Source organism: Citrus clementina, unplaced genomic scaffold, assembly GCF_000493195.1.
Source record: "Citrus clementina cultivar Clemenules unplaced genomic scaffold, Citrus_clementina_v1.0 scaffold_3, whole genome shotgun sequence".
Lineage (NCBI taxonomy): Eukaryota > Viridiplantae > Streptophyta > Magnoliopsida > Sapindales > Rutaceae > Citrus > Citrus x clementina.
Window position 1 is genome coordinate 14,916,004 of NW_006262339.1, and position 24,807 is coordinate 14,940,810.

Below are 24,807 nucleotides of genomic sequence, written 5' to 3' on the forward strand. Positions count from 1 at the left end.
CAGGTAATGAGTTAAATCCAATGGGGTTAAATGATTAAAACCATAAACAATTTCAAATGGTGAATACTTAGTAGTAGAATGAACGGAACGATTATAAGCAAACTCAGCAAGTGGTAAACAATCTTCCCAAGTTTTGATGTTCTTTTTAATGATAGCTCGCAATATAGTAGATAAAGTTCTATTCACAACTTCTGTTTGACCATCAGTTTGAGGGTGCACAAGTAGTTGAAAACAACAACTTAGTTCCTAACTTAGCCCATAAGGTTTTCCAAAAATAACTTAAAAACTTAGCATCCCTATCAGAAACAATTGTCTTAGGCATACCATGCAATCTCACAATCTCCCTAAAGAATAGGTCAGCAACATTAGAAGCATCATCCGTTTTGTGACATGGAATAAAACGTGCCATCTTTGAAAATCTATCTACAACCACAAAAATTGAGTCTTTCCCTTGTCTAGACCTCGGTAAACCTAGTACAAAATCCATCGAAATATCAGTCCAAGGTGGACTAGGTATTGACAAAGGGGTGTATAAGCCATAAGGTTGCACTTTCGATTTGGCTTGCCTACAAGTGACACATCTACCACAAAGTCTTTCAACATCTCGTTTCATTTGTGGCCAATAGAAGTGTTCCTATAAAATTGCTAGAGTCTTTACAACTCCAAAATGCACCATTAACCCTCCTCCATGGGATTCTCTCACTAACAAATCTCTCAAAGAACAGTTAGACACACACAGTTTATTCTCCCGAAATAAATAGCCATCATGCCTAAAGTATTTACCGACTACGATCTTTTCACAAGCTTGTTATTCAACACTAAAATCATGATCATCAGCATACAATTCCTTAATATGTTTAAAACTAAGTAGTTTAGCATTAAGTGTTGAAATTAAGACACCTGCGGGAAAGCGCATCTGCAACAATGTTTTCTTTACCTAGCTTGTAATGAATTACATATGGAAATGTCTCAATGAATTCTACCCATCGAGCATGCCTCTTGTTCAGCTTGTGTTGGCCTTTAAGGTGTTTCAAGGACTCATGATCGGTGTGAATCACGAACTCCTTAGGCCATAGGTAGTGCTGCCACATTTCTAATGCTCGAACCCACGCATACAACTCCTTATCGTAAGTAGGGTAGTTTAAGGCTGCCCCACTCAACTTTTCACGAAAGTAAGCAATTGGTCGTCCTTCCTGCATTAGCACTGTGCCAATACCAATACCTGAGGCATCGCATTCAATTTCAAATGTTTTATGGCAAAGACAATAAATGAGCATTAGTAAGCTTTTGCTTCATTATTTAAAATGCATTCTCTTGCGCTTCTCCCCACTTGAATCCAACATCGTTTTTTATTACTTCAGTAAGCAGTGCGGCTAATGTGCTAAAGTCTTTCACAAATCGTCAATAAAAACTAGCAAGCCCATGAAAGCTTCTCACATTAGTTAAACTTGTGGGACTCGGCCACTCTTGGATTGCACGTACCTTTTCCTCATCAACCTGTATACCCTGTGCACTCACAATAAATCCTAGAAACACAAGTTTGTCGGTGCAAAAAGTACACTTCTTCAGGTTAGCAAACAACTTTTCTTTTCTAAGCACATCTAAAATAGATTTCAAATGTACTACATGATCGTTTATGTTTTTGCTATAAATGAGGATATCATCAAAATAAACAACAACAAACTTGCCAATAAAAGCTCGCAAGACATGATTCATAAGTCTCATAAAAGTGCTCGGGGCATTAATTAGACCAAAAGGCATGACTAACCATTCATACAAACCATATTTTGTTTTAAAAGCATTTTTTCTTTAGTTTTTCTCTCACATTTTCCTTGGCCTCTTTTTGAATTTCACTCTCTTTTTCTCTCATTTTCTTTTCCCCACTCTCTTTCTGTAGGCTCACTTAGTCTCCATAAACCTGCTTTGGTATCAATGGAACAAGAGTGATGTTGCATTGATTAAATACAAATGAATATTTGTTAGTGAAGCCATTATATTTCACACGTCTGTCGAATTGCCAATCTGAAAAGTCACTAGTACCTGCTTGTTCACTTTCACCTCTCCACTGTCATTTACCAACTGTAGTTTATATGGCCGTGGGTGTTTAAGTGTCAGAAGCCCTAACTTCTTTACCATGATAGTACTAGCAACATTAGTACAACTTCCTCCATCAATAATCATACTACATACTTTGTCTTGAACATAACACCTAGTATGGAAAATGTTTTCCCGTTGCGCTGCTTCGTCTTCCTTTACTTGCACACTATATACTCTTCATCTTCGACATCCTCTAATGGTGGTATCTCATTCTCTTCCGTCTCATCTTCAGTTACAATCTCACCATTGTCCCACAATATCATAACTCTTTTATTCACACATTCACTTGCGATATGCCCCCTTCCTTGACATTTAAAACACTTAATGTCACGATTCCTAATAGTAGGAGTTACGCTTGTGTATTGTGCTTGGTGGGCTCGGATCTTAGGTTAGGTGTAGTAGATGCTTGTGGCCTCTCGTCTCGTTTCACATAGCTCGGCTTCCAAGGACTAGAACTCGAGTGTGGGGCTGCACGAGTGTTACCCCTTCTCTTGAGTTGTTGTTCAATCTTGATGGCTTTGTGGAATATTTCCTCAATCTCCACATAATGTTGCAACTCAACCTTATTTGCAATCTACTGATTAAGTCTATTTAAGAATCGTGCCATGGTAGCTTCTCTATCCTCCTTCACATTTGCTCTAATCATGGCAATCTCCATTTCTTTATAATAATCCTCAACGCTCCGACTACCCTATGTAAGATGTTGTAATTTTGGTACAAGTCTCGATAATAGTGGTTAGTACAAAACACTTTCTCATCAATGATTTCATTTCATCCCATGTCTCAATTGGACGTTCCCTATTTCGCCTCCTGCTTATAACAAGCTGATCCCACCAAGTAATAGCATAGTAAAAAAACTTAATCACAACCAATTTTACTTTTTTTGCCTCTGAATAATTGTGGCAGTCAAATATGAACTCCATTTTCTTCTCCCATTCAAGGTATGCTTCTGGGTTGGATTTTCCTCGAAAAGATGGAATCTTCACCTTCATGCCACTCAATCCATCATCTCTATTCCTAACTCTCCTACCTTGTCCATCTCTCCTTAGGCTACCCACTGAGTTCTCTCCTTCATCATACTCATCCCTATAATAGCCATCAATTTCTCCTCTAACTGGAGCTCTTTCTCTCCTATGTGCTTGGGGAACGGGTTGTAGCTGCCTTGCACGTGTGTTCTCCACCCGATCCAAATGCTCGTGGATGAGCCCTAATTCAGCCCTCATCATCCTTCTCATCTCTCCCATCAATGCTTGAATTTGTAAATTCTGGGTAGTTGCAGATTAATCCTCTTCATTTGTGTTTGTTCTAGGTTGTGAGACATAGCTATTATCTGCAAAAGAACGTTGGAAATAATGTGGAAGGACCTCACCTCACTCCCTTACATGTTTCACTCAAGAAAAATGACTCACTCAATTCCACTCGTGTTTCACTCAAATTATTGGCTTTTACCCTCCAATATGCTCACACTCTTTTGCCTTTTTCCACTCTTAGTAATCCTCACTCGGTTCTTATCAAACTAATCAAACCAATATCAGGATTTCAGAAGCAATTCACAAAGATGATAACTAAGGAAAATTTAATTTCAAGAGTAAGAAGGCAATGTGTATGAAAGTCGAGTTTTCATTTTGGGCAAAATTTTCACCGATGGGGTAAAACTGGTTTTAGACTTCCAAGACACAAATAATGATAAAAAAAATGAAAAATTTTAAGAGGAGGTTGGATTTTTTTTTAAGGAAAATGAATAGGTAAAACTTGTGGATTTAAAGAGAATTAAACCACAAAGATGCAAAATTGATTTTAAAAGGAAACCCTAAAAATTCTGTTCACGCGGAAGTATTCATGAGACACTGTTCCCGATTTTTTTTTAAAGATACTAGAGCAAGATGAAAAATTCAAATAAGAATGAAAAACAACAAAGATAGATGGATCTGACCTTCGAACCTAAGCTCTGATACCAAATGATACGAACCCCGTCAAGAACTGACGTAACCCTAATAAATTTAGTTCCTAAGATCGAATCGAATCCAGGAATGGAATGAAACCTCGACTCAATGCTTATTGAAAGCATGAACCTTGGGATGTAAAGATGCCACAATCAACTATGGATGGTCTGATTGATAAGTCAAGAATTTGAACGCCACGGAAATCCGATAAGTTCAAAGAGTTCGTAAAGAACCAAAGAGAATTAACTCTCTCACCAATTGCATCAAAAAACTTCTTTTTCTGTTTATTGAATATGAGTACTTTATATAGGGTTGGTTAGAAGAATTTTTGGAAATAAATCTTAACCAAAAACTCAATATCTGAATTTCACCACAAAACATTGGGTTTTAGTCAATTACTAGAATTGTCTCCTTGGCTTTTAAGCAGGATGAACTGTGGTTGGTATGATCGGTCTCAAAACCAAGAACTTTCTGGGAAAACAACAATTCAGAGACAATTACAATCTCAATTATCTTGATCTTTCCTTACTTAGTACTTAATTAAAATAAGCCATTACTTAATCTATTTCTAAGAGACAATCCAGAACAAGCTGAAAGCATTGGAATCAAGAAGGTAGGTTGAATCAAGAAACAAACATACATGCTCCTTTTATATTCCACATGCATTTAAAGGAAAAAAATCCCACAATCAATTCATCACCTGCAACAGTTTGGAGGATACGCTGTCCATCAGTAGGAATTCTCAATGGAGGAGGATGCTGAGCAATTTGCTTGAGATGTTGGATGCCACTTAAGCTTAGTTCTTTTACAATTTTGGATCAAAAACCCTAAACTAGCAATCAAATCACCATCAAATTCATCTAGTTGGCCACCTAAACAAACAAGATAGCAATACTTGAACACCAAAATCAGTGAAACAAAAGTTTTTCTAGAGAAAGATTAAGAAATTCTGATCTTTAAACTTTATTAATAAAAAATTTATGGCCAGGGTTTTGAAATCAACCTAACCAATAAACAAGTTATTCATACATGTCTGGATTATTTAATGTCAAATCTATTAAAGAAGACTAACAAAAGAAAAAAGAAAGAAAGGAATACTAATTGAATTATAGTTGTGGCAACCAAGTCTTCTCTGCAAATTCACCTACTCCTCTCTTCCTTTTAATCTTTTATCCTCTAGAATTGATTCTTCATGTTTTTCCTCTCCCTAGGGCGTCTAGCTTGTCGCCTTCATACAGAATGGCCCAAGTATCAAAACAGCTCTAAAATCCAATTTTTTTATAGGCCAAATTGGGAAATCTAACCACCCCTTCAGAAATCAATTTTTTTATGGGCCAAATCTGATCCTAAATCTTCACACGTCGAATATAGCTAACAAAGCAAATAGTGCCCAAAGCTTCATCCAAGAAGCAATCAAAAACCATGAAGTCGCAATGGGCTATTCTTCACACCAATTTGTAACTTTTCGATTCCTTTTTATTTCTTTGGCTGAAAACTCTTGCAAAACATAAAAGACTATAGAGATTCAAAAAGGTCATGAAAAATACTAAATCTTTATAAGCCCAGTGATTGGGTGTGGTTACACATGCACAATGAACGTTCTCCGGAACAAAGAAAATCCAAGTTCTTACCTCGGGGTGACGGTCCTTTTGAAGCCTTGGAACGAATCAACAACAATGTACACAAACTAGATTTGCCTAGTGAATACAATATGAGTGCTACTTTTAATGTTCTTGATTTAAGTCCTCTTGATATAGGTGATGATTTGAGGAAAAATCCTCTTCAAGAGGAGTGGGATAATGAGATTGAGGACAAAGCTGTCACAAGCATGTGGGATGAGGCACATTCAGATCCTATTCAAGTTCCCATTGGACCCGTCACAAGAGCTCATGAAAAGAAATTTAAAGAGGTCTAATTTGCGGAGGCCTATTGAGGGAATCACACATGATATGCAAACCAGTGAATGTATGATTCAGTCTCTTCAAGTTTCCAGATAATACTAAATTACATCAGCAAGTTAGCTTGAATGTTATGGCTGAAAAGTTTGCTACTTTCCTTTTCGGATGCTTTCCCAATTCTTGAGGAGGCAAGTGGCTGGACAAATCAGCTACTTCTCTTTTAATTGCCTAGTTTCCATTTTAATTGATATTTAAGAGACTTTCCTTATTTGCTTTAGATTAGGCGTTTTCTTTAGGTAATTAATTCTGATTTGATTTTAGCTTGGGATTTATTTTTGAAAATTCCAAGGGCAATTATGGGATGGAAATTCTTGTAACTAGCCCTATATAATGTAATTGGTAAATCTGTTTTGATGTAATGGGCTTAAGAGTTAATTCTCTTTGGTTCTTAAACTAACTCTTTGAACTTATCGAATTTCCATAGCATTCAAATCCTTGATTTATCAATTAGTCTATCCATAGCTAATTGTGGCGTCCTAATATACCAAGCTTCATGCCTTCACTGAGCATTGGGTTGCGATTTCGTACAATTCTAGGTCTAGAGTTCGATCTTAGAGACTATTGGTTAGGGTCGCATCAATTCTTGGCAGGGTTCATATCATTTGGTATCAGTGCGATGTTCTAATAAGGTTTTGCTTATCATTTTCTTTAGTTTTCAATTCTTGTTAATCACAAGCCTTAATTCCCATACTTCCTCTACCTTTCTTAATCGAAAATTATAGTAGTTGCCTTATTCTAGTTTGAATTTTATTTGTTAAATTATATTTTGGTTCATTAGTCCAATACCAATTGTGATACGAACCCCGTCAAGAATCGACACGACCCTAATTAATTTAGTCCCCAAGATTGAATCTAAACTAGGAATTGATTAAAACCTCGACCCAATGCTTAACTATGGATGGTCCGATTGATAAGTTCAAAGAGTTTGTACAGAACCAAAGAGAATTAACTCTCTCACAAATTGCATCAAAACTTATCCCTGTTTATTGGATACGAGTACATTATATAGGGTTGGTTACAAGAACTTTTGGAAATAAATCCTAAACTAAAAATCAAATATGAATATGAATCTAAACAAATAGGAAAGAATCTAAATCAACTCAGAATCCTAATATAAGTAAATAGGAAAGAATCTAAATCAAATCAAGATCCTAATTGACTTAAATGTCTTACATCAATTGAAATGGAAACTAGGCGATTAAAATAGACATAACTGATTTGTTTCCCTAATAACCTCCTCAAGAAACGAGAAAGTATCTAGAAAAGGAAAATAATATATTTTCCCACCATAATGTGTAAGCCAACTCCCTATTTCATGGAAGTGATTATTTGGAAACTTCAAGAGCTTGAATAATGTATTTATCATGTGTGGGAACTCAACGGACCTCAATGAATTTGATGGAGCCCAAGTTACTTGAATCCACTAAGCACTTCTTTGAATTTCTTTGCTCGAGCTCTTGTAATGGGTCCAACGGGAACTTAAATAGGATCTGAATATGCCTCATCCCATTTGCTTGTGATAGTTTTATCCTCAATCTCATCATTCCACTCCTCTTGAAGATGATTTGTCCTCAAATCATCACCTACATCAAAAGGACTCAAATCAGAAACATTAAAAGTAGCACTTACATTCATTTTCCATTATCAGTGTCTAGAAGAGTCCAAAATTGGTTTTACCCTATAGGTTAAAGTTTTTTTGCTTGATATTTTGGAAATTTGTGCTACTGAAACCTGATTGTATGCATGCATGCATTGTATTCTTGCTTTTGAAATTCGAGTCTCCTTGGTATAGTCTTATGAATTGCTACTAAAATCTTGATATTGGTTTGATTAGTTTGATAAGAATCGAGTGAGAATTGCTACTAGTGGAAAAAGACAAAAAGAGTGATGTGAATCCCAAAATGAAACTTTGAAACCCACACTTAATTTGTAGCTTCAACTTCCCAAGAAAGTTCTAAACAGATTTATGACAAACAAAACATTGACCCAATTCTTAAGAAAACATGAACCAAATGTATAGAGAATTATATTGATGCCACACTCAAGAAATAGATGAGAAGGTGAGTGATAAGTCTAAATTTAGAACGCCACAAGAATGCAAATTCTTGATAAGTTCACTAGTTCTCAAAAGAACCAAAGAAAGAATAATCTTTCAAATTCAAATAACATTAATCTCTAATATTCTTACATACAAGGTTTCTGAATTTAAATAGGCTAAAAGAAACCCAAGATCCTAAAAATACAAATGGAAACATTGGAACAACCCTCCAAGTAGGTTTGTCAAAGGATGCTTCAAAAGTCTTCACCAACCCACCATAATTAATGCTATCTTTGACAAACTTAATGCTAGCCTACTATAATTAATGCTATCATTGACAAACTTAATGTTAGCCCACCATTATTGATGGTAAACTTACCTTACACATTGACAAACTTGAAACAAAACAAACAAATGAAGTTGAAAAACAAAGGAGTCGTTGAAAATCCCAAGTTTGAACAAGCTGTAATGAATTGGTCATAACTCCTTCTAGAGAACTCCAAATCCAGCTCTGTAGCTTGCACATTAATTTTGGCTCAATCAATACAGTTTTTATTCCGAATTTGACGTTTCTACATTTGATACAAATTGTGTATTTGGCTGCCCAATAACTTGAATAAAGCCCACAATGCCTTGTCTTCTCTTCAAGCCCAATTCATGATGTCTTGCATCTTGAATTGCATTTTCAATCCATATTTTCTCAATTAATCCATTTAAAGCAGCTTGCATCTTTTTGGCTTTTGCTCTTGTAATTGGGCCTCCATGAATGTGCAAAGGATCACTTGAAGTTTTAATGGTATTCCCTTGATGGTTCTCATCAAAGAGTGTGAGCATCTCAGAGGGTGAAAGCCAATAAATTTGAGTGAAATACAAGTGGGATTGAGTGAATCATTTTCTTGAGTGAAACATATAAAGGAGTGAGGTGAGGTCCTTTTCACTTTCTTTTGCAGATGTTAACCATGTCTCACAACCCAGAACGAAACACAAATGAAGACGATGAATCCACAACTACTCAGAATTTCCAAATTCATTCATTGATAGGAGAGATGAGAAGGATGATGAGGGTTGAATTAGAGCACAAACGCAAGTGTTTAAATCAAGCAGAGAACATGCGTGCAGGGCAGCCACAACTCGTTCCCGAAGCATGTAGGAGGGAAAGAGCTCCAGTTAGATGAGAGATTTATGACTATTATAGGGATGGGTATGATAAAAGGAAGGACTCAGTGGGTAGCTGTAGGACAGATGGACGAGGTAGGAGAGCTAGGAATAGGGATGATGGTTTAAGTGGCATAAAGATGAAGATCCCGTCTTTTCAAGGTAAATTCGACTCAGAAGCATACCTTGAATGGGAGAAGAAAATAGAGTTCGTGTTCGATTGCGATAATTATTCAGAGGTAAAAAAGGTAAAATTAGTTGTGATTGAGTTTTCTGACTATGCTATTACTTGGTAGGATCAGCTTGTTATAAGTAGGAGGTAGAATAGGGAATGTCTAGTTGAGACATGGGATGAAATGAAATCGTTGATGAGAAGACATTTTGTACCTAACCACTATTATTAAGACTTGTGCCAAAAATTACAAAGTTTTACACAAGGTAGCCAAAGCATGGAGGATTATTACAAAGAAATGGAGATTGCCATAATTAGAGCAAATGTGGAGATAGAGAAGCTACCATGGCACGATTCTTGAATGGCCTTAATCGAGAGATTGTAAATACGGTTGAGTTGCAACATTATGTGGAGATTGAGGAGATGGTCCACAAAGCCATCAAGATTGAGCAGTAACTTAAGAGGAGGGGTTACACCCATGAATGCCCAAGCTCAAGTTCCATTCCTTGGAAGCTGAGCTATATGAAGCGAGATGGGCAATTACAAGCATCTACTGCACTTAAGTCGAGACTCAATTATGCGAATCCCACAATGAAACTTTGAAATCCACACTTAATTTGAAGCTTCCCAAGAAAGTTCTAAACAGATTTATGACAAACAAAACCTTGACCCAATGCTTAAGAAAACATGAACCAGAGGTATAGAGAATGATATTGACGCCACACTCAAGATGTAGATGAGAAGGTGAGTGATAATTCTAGATTTGGAACACCACAAGAATGCAAATTCTTGATAAGTTCACTAGTTCTCAAATAACATTAATCTCCCAATTCTCTTACATAGCAAGGTTGCTGAGTTTAAATAGGCTAACAGGAACACAAGATCCTAAAAATACAAATGGAAACATTGGAACAACCCTCCTAGTATAGGTTTGTCAAAGGATGCTTCAAAAGTCTTCACCAACCCACCATAATTAATGCTATCATTGATAAACTTAATGCTAGCCTACCATAATTAATGCTATCATTGACAAATTAAATGTTAGCCCACCATCATTGAAGGTATGCTTACCTTACACATTGACAAACTTGAAACAAAACAAACAAATGAAGTTGAAAAACAAAGCAGTTGTTGAAAATCTCAAGTCTGAACAAACTGTAATGAATTGGTCATCACTCCTTCTAGAGAACTCCAAATCTAGCTCTGTAAAATGCATTGGAAAGATAATTAAGTTATCTTTCCAACGGTATATAGCTTGCACATTAGTTCTTGCTCAATCAATACCAGTTTTATTCCGAATTTGACCTTTCTGCATTTAATCCAAATTATGTATTTGGCTGCCCAATAGCTTGAATAATGCCCACAATGCCTTTTACTTTTCTTCAAGCCCAATTCATGATGTCTTGCTTCTTGAATTGCATTTTCAATCCATATTTCCTCAATTAATCCATTTAAAGCAGCTTGCATCTTTTTGGCTCTAACTCTTGTAATTGGGCCTCCATGAATGTAAAAAGGATCACTTGAAGCTTTAATGGTATTCTCTTGATGGTTCTCATCATTCCCCCTCTCCTCAAAATGATTCGTCCTCGAATCTTCACCTACATCGAAAGGAGAAAGATCAGAAACATTAAAAGTAGCACTCACATTATACTCACCAGGAAGATCCAATTTGTAGACATTGTCATTGATCCGTGCAACCACCTGAAATGGACCATCTCCCCTTGGAAGCAACTTGGAATGCCTTTGTGCTGAGAACCTTTCCTTTCTCATATGCACCCAAACCCAAATCTCCAGGTTCAAAAACCACTTGCTTACGTCCTTTGTTGGCTTGAGTAGCATATTGTTTAGTTCTCTTTTCTATGTGTTGTCGCGTTCTCTCATGCAATTGCTTGACAAATTCAGCTTTCTTTTGATCAATGTTTACATCATCTAACATAAGTTCTGCAGAGATGTATCAAGAAGAACCTAGTCTTAAATTGGGAGAAGTGTCATTTTATGGTAAAACAAGGTATTGTTCTCAGTCACATCATTTCGAGCAAAGGTATTGAGGTTGATAAAGCCAAGGTGGATCTCATTTCCAATTTTCCTCCACCTAAAACAGTCATAGAAGTAAGATTTTTCCTTAGGCGTACTGGTTTTTATAGACGTTTCATTAAAGATTTTAGCAAAGTTTCTAGGCCCTTATGCAATTTACTTGCTAAGGATGTTCCTTTTATCTTTGATGATTCATGTCTTGTGGCATTTGAAAAACCAAAACAATTGTTAACATGATCACCCATCATTAAACCCCCAAATTAGAGCTTACCATTCGAGCTCATGTGTGATCCATTTGATTATGCAGTAGGAGCAATTTTAGGACAAAGAGTTGATCGAATTCCCCATGTTATTTACTATACTAGTATGACATTGAATGATGCACAGTTGAACTATTCAACTACTGAAAAAGAAATGCTAGCAGTAGTGTTTGCATTAGAGAAATTTCGATCTTATCTCATTGGTTGTAAAATAATTATATTCACAGATCATGCTGCTCTTAAATATCTTTTCACAAAGAAAGATGCAAAAGCTAGGCTAATTCATTGGGTGTTACTTTTGCAGGAGTTCGACTTAGAATTTAAAGATAAGAAAGGCATAGAGAATGTTGTGGCTGACCAGCTCTCTCGTCTCCATTTTGACACAATTACAAAACCATTAACATTGAATGAGTCATTTCCAAATGAACAATTGATGAGTGTGGAAGTGTTATAGGTCAACTTCCAGAGCATTGGACCAAGCAAGACAAAGCCAATTTTTTTGCGGAAATAAAGAATTTCTTTTGGGATGACCCTTATTTGTTCAAGTATTGTGCAGATCAAATTGTTAGATGGTGTGTCCCAGAAAGTGAAATTCAAAATATACTTTCATTCTGCCATTAACAAGCTTGTGGAGGCCATTTCAGTGCTAAGAAAACGGCTACTAAAGTTTTACAATGTGGTTTCTATTGGCCAACTATATTTCGAGATGCTTACACCTTTTGTTCTTCATGTGATATGTGTCAACGAATGGGGAGTATTACACGAAGGAATATGATGCCACTAAATCCAATTTTAATGGTTGAAAATTTTGATGTATGGGATATCGATTTCATGGGACCCTTTCCCCCTTCTTTTGGCCATCAATACATATTGGTTGCTGTTGACTACGTATCGAAATGGGTAGAAGCAATTCCATGTAGAACCAATGATCACAAGGTGGTGATAGGATTTTTGAAAAGCAACATTGTTTCACGCTTTGGATTCCCATTAGCAATAATCAGTGATGGTGGTGTCCACTTTTGTAACAAACCATTCAAGGCTCTTTTGACAAAGTATTCAATCACTCACAAAGTGGCGACCCCATATCATCCGCAAACTAGTGGCTAAGTTGAAATCTCCAATCGAGAAATAAAGCACATATTAGAAAAGATAGTGAGACCAGACAAAAACTATTAGTCATTAAGACTCGATAATGCATTATGGGCATATAGAACGACTTTCAAGTCCTTGATTGGGATGTCACCCTACAGGCTAGTGTATGGAAAAGTTTGTCACCTACCTGTGGAACTCGAGCATCGTGAATACTGGGCCATCAAGAAATTCAACTTTGACATGCAGCAAGCTAGCTCAGAAAGAAGATTACAACTGGTAGAACTTGAAGAAATTCACAAAGATGCATAAGAAAATGCTAAGATTTACAAGCAGTGAATGAAAGTCTTTCATGACAAGCAAATTATGAGAAAATCTTTCACTCCAGGTCAGAAAGTGCTTTTATTCAATTCTCGCTTACACCTATTCCCAGGTAAGTTATGCTCTCGATGGTCTGGCCCCTTTATTGTTCACACTGTTTTTCCACATGGGGCAATTGAAATTAAAGACCCAAAGAACAGTGTCACTTTTAAAGTTAATGGTCAAAGATTAAATCCATATCTAGAGTACCAACCACATGGAGAGGACACCGAAATAAATTTGAGTGATCCACTAGATTTGAATTGAGTTTTTTCTTTCTTTTCGGTGATTTGATTTTTTTTCTTTGTTTTTACTATTCTTTTGCTAATTGAAATTATTTTTGCATAAGTGTGTTTGTTTAACCATTAAGTTTTTTCTTATCATTGTTAATCATGAGTGTCATAGCTAAACAGTTCCTCCTAGACATTCTTAGACCACTTTCAACGTGTAAAATCTGATCTCAAAAGGCAGATTCAATTCTGTAAAATACATTGTATTTGGGCTCTGCAACCACCAGAGTTAATATCCCATGTTGAGGATTTAGAAAGCCAACTCAGAGACATTGAGAGAGGTGTCTACAACATCCAGTTGGAGATTGAGGTAAATTTAATAAGAGGACGATTTTAATTTTCTTTGTGTGTTTTAGTTTGTTTTTCTATTTGTGTGCTTTAGTTTGTTGCCCCAGTGAAGTGGCAGATAACGATACTCCGTGACAATCAAGTAAGTTACTTCAATTTCCCATAATAACTGATATTTTGAGGCAAAGGTATGGATAGAAACAAGATTTTAGCAAAGCTTCACAATCGATTCCCTTCACTTCCTCAGAATGCCCTCCTTACAATCTATAAAGCTCGATCCGAACACATGCGATTGCTCATGAGAAATAACATATCTGCTGACATCCGCTGGTTAATTGAGGCCAAAGTGTGATTGGCAGGTGAGTTACCTCCAAAATTTATTGCATACATACCTGGTTGTAGTAAAAGAAATTATGCAAGAAAATGAAGAGCTCGAAGAATTTCTGTTGCTTGTCATAAGTGTGCCAGAATGAGTTGCAATAAAAAAACCATGTTCTTTAGGAATGGTGTCTGATAATAGGGAAGATAAGATTCAATTCATTAGGGATGGCTTGAATAAGGAGTCATTGGATGATATCCTTTTGTCTCTCGAAACGCATCCCAGTGGATATGTACAAGGAGCGATTCTCCAGTTATGGTCATTATTCCAGAAAGAGCATGCATGATATGTTTGCCAGTTTATAAGAAAACTGGATGGGAAGCCTATCCTCGACCCATAGAGGGCATTCAAGCCGTTTCTGGACGTAAAACCAGAGGAAGATGTGAGCCACAGTCGCAACTACCTGTAAATATCCTTTTACTTCACTGTTATTTTATTTCACTGTTGTTTTATCATTTGCGTTATTGTCTTTAATAATTTTATTTCATAATTTTTTTCCTTTTTACTGTTTGCTTTTTGACTCTTGAGCCATGTGCTTTATGTGTTAATTGACACTAACATGCTACCTCATACACACAGCTGTGACCCACTGTCACCAAGATTCTTAAATATGACTTTTTGTTAAGCACTTACAAATTGCAGCTACTCCCAACAAACAATTCAAGAACATTTGTGTGCTTTCTGGATTTAACTATGGCAAACATAAAGAGTTCGTTGAGGCAGCCATAGATCTTAGTCGAAGTATAGTAGAAAATTACACTTGGTGTATAGAGGAGGTAACCGAGGGTTATCAAAATTGGTCTCAAAAGCTGCTTTTGTCAGGGGAAGCCAAGTGTTAGGCATCATCCCAAGAGCCCTAAAATCTTTGGACAGTTTGTCTGACTCACCGACTGGAGAAGAGTTAGTCGTCTCAGGTATGCAAGAAAGAATAACTGAAATGCTTAATCATGCTGATGCTTTTATTTTCCTACTAGGAGATCTTGCAACTCTAGAGGCACTTATCACATTAGCATCTTGGGCTCATCTGCAAATTCACCAGAAACCCATCTGTTTGTTAAATGTCAATAACTTTTATGATGGCTTCATCGCATTTCTTAAGCATTTTATGTATTTTAGGGGCATCATGGTCATTTCACAATGAACGAGAAATCAGACGGTAAAACGGACATCACTTTTGAACTCAGGACAATGAAAACCTTAGGAGGAGCATAAAAGGAAAAATATTACTGTTCACATGTATGGCATTATTCACATATATGATACTGTCGATGTTATTGTTCACACATACGAAACGATGATGTGGCATTGACCAATGATGTGGCATTGACTGATGAGGTGTCATGATTCTATTGGACAAAATTCTTATACACTGTTGATCGGTGACGTGGCAGCATGTTAGTGGACCAAAAATTGCGCGTACGGTACATGCATATACACAAGATTATTTTCAACCAAACCGCGTCACTGTTCAAGTCGATTAACAGTTCAAACCGCGTGGTCAAACTGTGTCACTGTTCAAACATGTGGTCAAACCACTTATTGTTGACTGATGACGTGGCACAATCCTGAGCGTCCAAACTCTTTTTAATCCGATGACCATGATTTACTCAACGTATCTATAAAAAGGGGGCCTCCCCCCTAATTTGGCATCTCTAAATTCATTTTTTAGTTCCATTTTCTGTAATACCTTCTCCATCTTGTATTTTCTATGTATTTTAATAAATTTTCATTTTGCCCCTAGTTCAATTATGAGTAGCTAATTTTCTTTCAAGCTTGGGTTGAAGGTGAAGTCTCAACATGTGTCATGGGCTTTATTTGGTAAATTTACTTTCTCTTCCCCTCTAATTATTGTGGATGTTTTGACTTTCCGTTGACAAATAATAATAATCTTGTCTAGACACCGCCCTGGTTTCACCGGCACCCTAGTACAAGGTTATTATTATTTGGCACGATAAGCCCTTAGCACAATATTAATTAGAGTGTGGTTCATGAGGTGTGGATTCCCCCCTCATGATTTAATTGGCACTAATAAGGAATATTTAGCCCATGGTGCATGTTAATTCAGATCCAAATACCCAAGCGCTTCAATTATAATAGTTTTCACCTTAATTTAATTCCGCCATTCCCATTTAAATTCTAGGATAATTTAAATCACTTCCACTACAAATCCAATCAACCACCTAATTTAAAAATTAACTCTACACGTAATTAAAATTCACCTCCTCGTGGGATCGACACTCGTCACCATTAATCTATTCTACAATAGATTCGTGCACTTGCTAGTTCAATAAAATTTGCACAACAGTACACTCATCAATAGGTAAAGGTAATAAATCCAAAAGAGTTAATGGATTAAAACCATATACTGAATGGACAATTCTATTGTAAGCAAATTCAACATGTGGCAAACATTCTTCCCAAGTTTTCAAGTTCTTTTGAATAATGGCATACAACAAAGTGGATAAAGTTCTATTTACAACCTCAGTTTGTCCATTGGTTTGTAGATGACAAGTAGTAGAAAATAAAAGTTTAGTACCCAACTTACCCCACAAAGTTTTCCAAAAGTAGATCTGAAACTATGCTCCTTGGTACTCCATGCAATCTGACTATTTCCTTGAAAAACAAATTAAATGTGCCATCTTTGAAAACCTATCATCAACAACAAAAAAAACATAGTCCTTTCCCCTTTTTGACATAGGTAAACCCAAAAAAAAGTCCATAGAAATATCAACCCAAGGTTCACTATGTATGGGCAGAGGGGTATACAATCCATGGGGTAAAACTCTAGACTTAGCATGTTTACAAGTGATACACTTCTCACATATTCTTTCAACTTCACGTTTCATATGTGGCCAAAAAAAGTGTTCTTTTAAAACATCTAAAGTTTTTGCAATGCCAAAATGTCCCATTAAATGTCCCCCATGGGCTTCACGCACAAGCAATTCACGGAAAGAACTATGAGGCACACACAATTTATTCTCTCTAAATAAAAACCCATCATGCCTATAGAACTTACCAAATGCAACTTTCTCACAAGCATTAAACACATTAGCAAAATCAAGATCATTAACATATAATTCTTTAATGTACTCAAATCCTAACAACTTTGCATTTAATGTAGAGATAAGTGCATACCTTCTAGATAATGCATCAGCCACCACATTCTCCTTACCTTGTTTGTATTTGATCACATAAGGAAATGGCTCAATAAATTCAACCCATTTGGCATGTCTCTTATGTAACTTACCTTGTGCCCTTTCAAATGCTTCAAGGACTCATGATCAATGTGTATAACAAACTCTTTAGGTAGAAGATAGTGTAGGATAGTGTATAACCCTCCAGTGCTCTCACCAATGCATACATCTCCTTGTCATAGGTAGGATAGTTTAGGGCTGCTCCGCTCAATTCCTTCTTGCATCAAAACAGCTCCAATACCTATACCTGAAGCATCACACTCAATTTCTAAAGTTTTAGTAAAATCAAGTAAAGCAAGTAATGGTATAGAAACTAATTTCTCCTTGATTAGATTAAATTCCCTATCTTGTTCACTACCCCACTTAAATCCCACATATTTCTTCACAATTTCAGTTAATGGTGCATCAAGGGTGCTAAAATCTTTTCACAAATCTTCTATAAAAACTAGCCAAACCATGAAAACTTCTTACCTCACTTACACTTTTAGGTGTACGCCACTCTTTAATAGCCTTTACCTTCTCTTCATCAACCTCAATTCCTTTAGTACTTACAACATAATCAAGAAAAACAATCTGATTTGTACAAAAGGAACACTTCTTCAAATTAGCATACAACTTTTCCTTCTTTAAAACAGTCAATACATTTTGCAAATGTTCAATGTGTTCATCTAAGCCTTTGCTATAGATCAAAATATCATCAAAATAGACAACCAGAAACTTACCAATAAAAGCACACAAAACATGATTCATTAACCTTACCACTCATATAAACCATATTTTGTTTTAAAGGCAGTTTTCCACTCATCTCCCTCTCTAATCCTAATTTGATGATATCCACTTTTAAGATCAATTTTACCAAACACACAAGAACCATGCAATTCATCAAGCATGTCATCAAGTCTAGGGATTGGATGTCTATACTTTACATTGATTTTATTGATTGCACAACAGTCAACACACATCCTCCATGTTCCATCCTTTTTGGGCACTAGTAAAACTGGTACCGCACATGGACTTATGCTCTCCCTCACATATCCCTTTGCCAAGAGTTCTTCAACTTGCCTTTGAAGCTCCTTTATCTCCTCGAGGTTACTTCTATATGCGGGTCTATTGGGAATGGTAGCTCCAGGGACAAGTCTATTTGATTCTCAATTCCCCTAATAGGTGGCAAACCATTAGGGACTTCATTTGGAAACACATCATCAAAGTCCTGCAAAAGAGTCACAATAGCACTAGGCAAAGAAAAGTTAAGCTCATTTGTATGTAAACAAGCCTCTTTGCACAAAAGTACAATGATAGGCTGTTTTGAAAAGAAAGCCCTCTTAACCTCGCTCTCTTTTGCAAACAAATTCACTTGCTGCCTCTCTTTTTCTTGACAATATTTTTTCCTATCTTTCCACTTACTTTTCTCTCAATCTCTCTTTCTTTTGTACTCTCATTTTCTTTTTTTGTATCACTCTCTTTTTGTATTGACATTTGATCCTCATACACTTGTCTAGGTGTTAATGGTACAAGAGTGATTGCTTTTTATTCATTACAAAAGAATATCTATTTAAGTAACCATCACGTGTCACACGCCTATCATATCGCCAAGGTCGCCCCAAAAGAATGTGTCCAGCATGCATGGGTACTACATCACATAGAACTTCATCCTTGTATCTCCCAAAAGAGAATGAAACCAGCACTTGTTTATTTACTTTAACTTCCCTACAATCATTCAACCATTGTAACTTATATGGCCTAGGATGTTTCAAAGTTTTCAATTATCATACTACATACCTTATATTTGATGTGGCATCTAGTATGAAATATGTTATCACGTTGTACCTATGCATCCTCTTTTACTTGCATGTTGAGAGCACGCCTAGTAACCATCAATTTACCATCAAGAAAATATTCTACACCATCATTAGCATCCTCCAAAGGTGGCATAGAATCATCATCCGATTCACTCTCGGTTTCCACATCACCATCATCCCTCAAGATCATTGCTCTCTTATTTGGGCATTGAGATGCAATATGACCTGTCCCCAAACATTTACAACACTTAATATCTCTATTTCTAGAGTGTTGGGAATCAGATTTACCTTTGCTTTGGTTGCCTCCCTCTTTATGATCCTTGAATGGATCAATCTTAGGCTTTAAAACAACCTTTTGCTCCATTTTGACTTCCATGAGGAAGATGAGAACCATCAAGAGAATAGCATTAAACTATTAGATGAAAAGGTTGTTTAAGTGATGAGAACCATCAAGATGCAGGTGTCATTTACCCTATTTATGATAGTTCATGGGTCAGTCCTATGCAAGTTTTCCCTAAAAAGTCAAGACTTATAATAGTTAGTTACCAATGTTTACAATGAGTTAATACCCACTAGACTGATACCAAATTGTAAAACGTTTATGCATTTCTTTTCAGGTCATATAACCTAAAACAGACTTTCCTTAGTCTTTAAAACAGGGTACCAAACCGTTTAAGAAATCATCATAAGTTTTCTTATGCACAGGATCCTTACTGGAAGGCAAGTGCAGAGCATACTTCCTTAAAGTTTCAAAATGAACAAATTTAATTCTTTATTCTTTTTCTTTCTCTAGATCTTCATTTGCAGAGAGAGAAGAGAGTTTCGAAATGCATAGTTTTATGGAAACACACGAGTTTTATTCGAAAAAACTTCTATATTTTACAAGCGAAGGGAGAATTCTTTATATAGGAGAATTCCCGGAGAAGATAGGACAGGACCCCTATCTTCTACAAAAGCAAAAGTAAAAGGACACATCATGACAACTTTAATGATTACAAAGGACAAAGTGTGCCTTAATAATTAAAGCATGACTTTGACAAAAGTAAAAGCTTAAAGTAAAAGCAAGCCTTAATAATTATACAGGGCAAACTACTTTATGGAGAGCGGAGATTCATGTAGTCGTCTTCGAATGAGCTTTCTGTTTCATATGGGTCAGTGTCACAGTTGTATTTTGGGAAAAAGGTTTTGGAGAGCTTTGGATGCTTACAGTGGGGACCACGACAAGATGGATAAGGGCAATCTCTTTGGTATCCCGGCTTGGGGGGTGATGACTGGGACTTGGGGCTTGGCATCTGAGTGGCCTTGTCAGCTTTGGAGGGTTGGGATGATGATCCTGGTTCATACATGGTGGGTTGTGGAAACTGTTGGAGATGTTGGCTTAGAGGAAGGAATTCTTCCCATGGGTCTTGAGAGTCTTGGTAAAGGAAGTCAGTGTAGTCTGGTTTTTCTTCTTTGATGATGATTCATGTGGACTTTGGTTTGGATATGGCGAATGGAGTGGGGATCATGATGAGGTCATGTTGTGGTCCTAAGGAGGTGTGAAAGATATCCCGGTGTGGTGGAGTTTGGTGGTTCAATTGACAAAGGTAGTTATGCAGGTTGGATTGGATTTCATTGTCAATGACAGCTGGGTGAGGTGCGGTAAACCATTCATATACCTAGTCTTAAGTCCAAAAGAGATTTGTGTTTGGATGTTGGACGTATGGCCTGTGAATGATAAATACTGATGTAAACAGTTGTGCTTCAGAGGCAAGCATACGTTCAAGATTGTAAATCTCGGACAGTTGTTGTAGCTTCTTTCTCCACCATGGTATTGGGGAGAACCATTCAAGTAATGCCTAGGTAAGAGAGGTGGTTTTGTCTGGATTAAGGAGATTGTTCAAAGTGGGAGTGATTGGTAGGACTAGCTTGGTTGCATAAAGAATAGTTAGGCACCAGATGTACCATAACTCATCTTCAGTGATTTCGCTGGACGGAGCGAGGGTTAAACCTGTAAGGAACAGATTTTCTGGGTGGAAGGTGGAAGGTGGAAAATGGAAATGAGTCTGCCAAAAGGTAGGCTTTCATGAAGAAGCGAAAAACAGCTTTCCTTGCAAACTCTTGGATAGCAAAGACAGAAGAGAAAGTTTTGTCAATGGGAAAAGTTTTCTTGGTGAGAGCTTCTAGTGGAAGTGACGTGGCCATGGAGATGATCGGAAATTGGTATGTTGTGGAGATCAAGGTTAGAGGGTTTTCTGGTTTTGAGAGTCTGGATAGCATATCAGGGATGAGGTTCTGGGACCCCTTTATATGCTTAACCGAAAAATCGTATTTGGAAAACCAATCTTTTAATCGGAGTAACATCTTTTCTAGGACAGTTTTACCTTTGAAATTGAGAATATTGGGGAAGGCTGAACTGTCCAGTTGGATGAGAAAATGATGTCCAATAAGATGATACTCAAATTTTTTGATGCCATTCTTTACCGCTAAGATTTCTTTGAACACGCTATGGTAATGCTTCTATGTGTCAGAAAATTATCCACTAGCATAAGCGATAAAGTATTCTTTGCTGTTGATTTCTTCGAGGAGGATGGTACCCCATGATTCATCACTTGCGTCTGTCTGCAGTATGCGCTTTCCATCAGTAATTAACTTTAAGGGAGGCGGATTTTGTGCAATTTTGCTTGAGGGTAGTGATAGCAGTTGTGTGGTCAGCATTCCACTATGGGGGCTTCTTTTTCAATAAAGCCGAGAGGTGGTGAGTATAGCGGTCCACATGCGGGATGAAGTCCCTGATGTAATTGATAATGCAGAGAAACTGTTGAATTTGCTTTTTGGAAAGTTGCTGATCTAGAAAGTGAAGCAATTCTTGGGCAATGTGCTTTCTTGGCTGATAATGGTCGTCCTTTATGATCATACCAAGGAATTCAATGTTATCTGTGGCAATGGTGCTTTTCTTGGCAGACAACATGATTCCATGACTTTGGACAATATCATAAAATTGAGTTAACAGCTGGTGATGTTCATCATGGGATCCTAAAAAAAGTAAGATATCATCAATGTAAATTAATGCATGATACAAGATAAGGTGAAAGATTTGGACCATGGATTTTTGGAAAATGGATGGAGCAGTTTTGAGGCCGTAGGGAAGGACTGTCCATTGATAATGAGCATTTGGGATACAAAAGGCAGTTTTGTAACGCTCCGAGGGTTCAATGCCTAATTGCCAAAAACCTGATTTTAAATCAAATTTGGAAAAGATCTGGGCATTTTTTAGAAAAGTAAACATGCTTTGTCATCGGGACAAAGAAAATTTGTCATCTTACAAAAACATATTGAGTGGCTGATAGTCAATGACTAAGCGTTTCTTTCCTCTGACAATTTCATAATGCTTTTCAACATAAAAGGCTTGGCAAGCCCATTGAGAACTTGTGGTCTCGATTAGACCTTGGGCTAACAGTTGTGAACATTCTTTTTGGGCTAGGAGTAAGTCAGAAGGACTCATTCCTGGATGAGTAGCTTTGGTCAGGTTAATGTCTTCATTAAGTTTGAAAGGTAACTTAATGAAGAAAGACGAGTTTTTCCACAATGGAGTTGGATGGGTGAACTCAGAATGGGACTCTGGACAGAAACGCAAAAGATGGGATGAAATATCCTGGTAGGACTGGGGAGTATTAGACAAATTGTAGAGTTTCAAAATGTCTGTGAATGGTTTGAACATGGACTTGACTCGGATTCCAGTGGGAATGATTTGGAGGTGTGTGATTTGGTGAAGTATGTCAAATCCTAACAAAATATCCTTATTAGGAAGGGTTGAACCGATAACCTTGGTCCAAATGACACAATTTGGGAAGATTTGAATACCAATGGGTTTGTTGGTAATCAAAGAGGTAGTGAAAAATTTACCATTAACAGCCCTAAAATTTTCTTCGTACTTTGTCCAATATTTAGGTGGAAGGATATTAGGGTTTAACATGCTGCGTTAGGCGCCAGTATCTATGAGACCAATTGCTGGAATGGGCCTTTGGAATTTTGAGGGCAAGATATGGAGTTTGATGGAGGGTATAGGAATAGTAGTGTCAAGGGACAGTAATTGTTGGTGGAAGATAACTTGAGACACATCACTGTCTGAGTCATCAGAGGAATTTTGTAATGCGAACACGGTTTCATCATTGGGTTCATCTTGCTCAGAGAAATAGAATTCCAGTTCATCCGTCGCAGGAGAGTAGTCTGTAGTGGCTTGAAGATGTTCGACTAGCCGGATGGATTTCTCCCGTTTGTTGGGACAATCTTTAGCATAATGACCTTTCCTCTTGCAGATGAAACATCTGCTTGATGATTTTCGTTTGAATTCTCTGGAGGAAGATGATTTTTTTCTGAAGAATCGGTAGGGCTTTTTGGACCTGCGGGGTTTGGATGAAAATTTTGAATTTTTGAATTTCTGAAAATGCCTCTTCTTCTTAGAACTGCAATCACAATCCTTTTTCTTTTTACATTTGATCTGTAAATAGGGCTTTTTGCAGGCACTCCTGAATGGTTCGTTATCTCTCAACAGTTCTTTGAAAAATTGTTTCTGCTCGCAAAGTTTGTCAAGGCATGTTTTGGCAATCTAGAAGATTTGGCCAAGAAAAATGTTGTGAAGGTTGAGATTGGATGCGGTGAGTTGCCGTTGTATATCGGGTTAGAGCTCTTCTGGAAGAGAAGCCAGAAAGACATGCTTTAATGTTGGCTCATTGAAGCCATTAAGCTTGTAGAACAGCAAGGACATTCGTTTGTAATAAAAGTCAAGATCCTTAGCATTGAGTGAGCAGCATTTCATATTGAGATAGTCTCGTCGTGCAGCTTCAAAAACTGCAGAGGGGTCTCCAAGGAATTGATCATGAATAACCACAAGGGCACTTGAGACTTCTGGTAATTGAACAAACTGTAATTGTCTGTATTGGCCTCAAGAATCAAACCAATCTCTTAGAGCACCCGTAAAACGAGTAGCAAATTCTCTAAGGACTGATTGAGTCGTTGCTCCTGGCCTTAGCATTTGGAGGTCGATCCAAGCAGACATTTCAGTAAGTCTCTCTCGCCATTTATGAGAGGGAAGATCATCAAATGTGAACCATAGACCATTTGACGATTTTTGACTTGTTGGACCGGTCTGGGCTTGGGCTGGAGGGGGTTGGTGTGTTGCAGAAGATTCAGGTATGTCTTCGTCAACTTCTAAAGGAATATCAACATATGGTTCTGTGTGAGAGGTTTGGCCGTGATCAGGTTGATCAGGTTGGGTCATCAAGTTTCTGGTGATATCAGCATAGGATTTTTCAGAGTCACTAGTGGATATCGAAGATTCTGTATCAGACTCAGTATGGCTGTTGGAAATAGCTAGATTTGAATCAGAAGTTTGATCATCGGGAGTAGATGATGGATCTACGGTGTGGGCACTATACTGGTGCATAGGTTCTTTGTCTTTGGACTGAGTTTGAGGTTGGGATTGAGGTGGTAGTGGAGGTGCGGGCGGTAGGGACTATTGTCCAGGAATGGACATGGATGGCTAATGAATTTTGACGGGGCGTGGTTGAGGTTTAGGCTTTAGTTTAGGTTTAGGTGGTGGTGGTAAGGGATTGTCCCTGAAAAGGGTATGAGTCATGCCAAATAACTTGGAAGGGTCATACTGTTTGATGGGGGAAAGCATAGAGGCAAATGGATGATAAGTTGGACCTATGGAAGGGATATGAGGTGATGTGGTAAAAAGGGTAGGTCTTTGTTTTTCAGATTCAATCT

At 37.3% G+C, this 24,807-nt stretch overlaps 1 pseudogene; it reads right to left on the reverse strand.

Moving 5' to 3' along the window:
• Positions 1–634: 634 nt before the first annotated feature.
• On the reverse strand, positions 635–19,420 carry LOC112099600 (annotated as a pseudogene).
• Between the last annotated feature and the right edge of the window lie 5,387 nt (positions 19,421–24,807).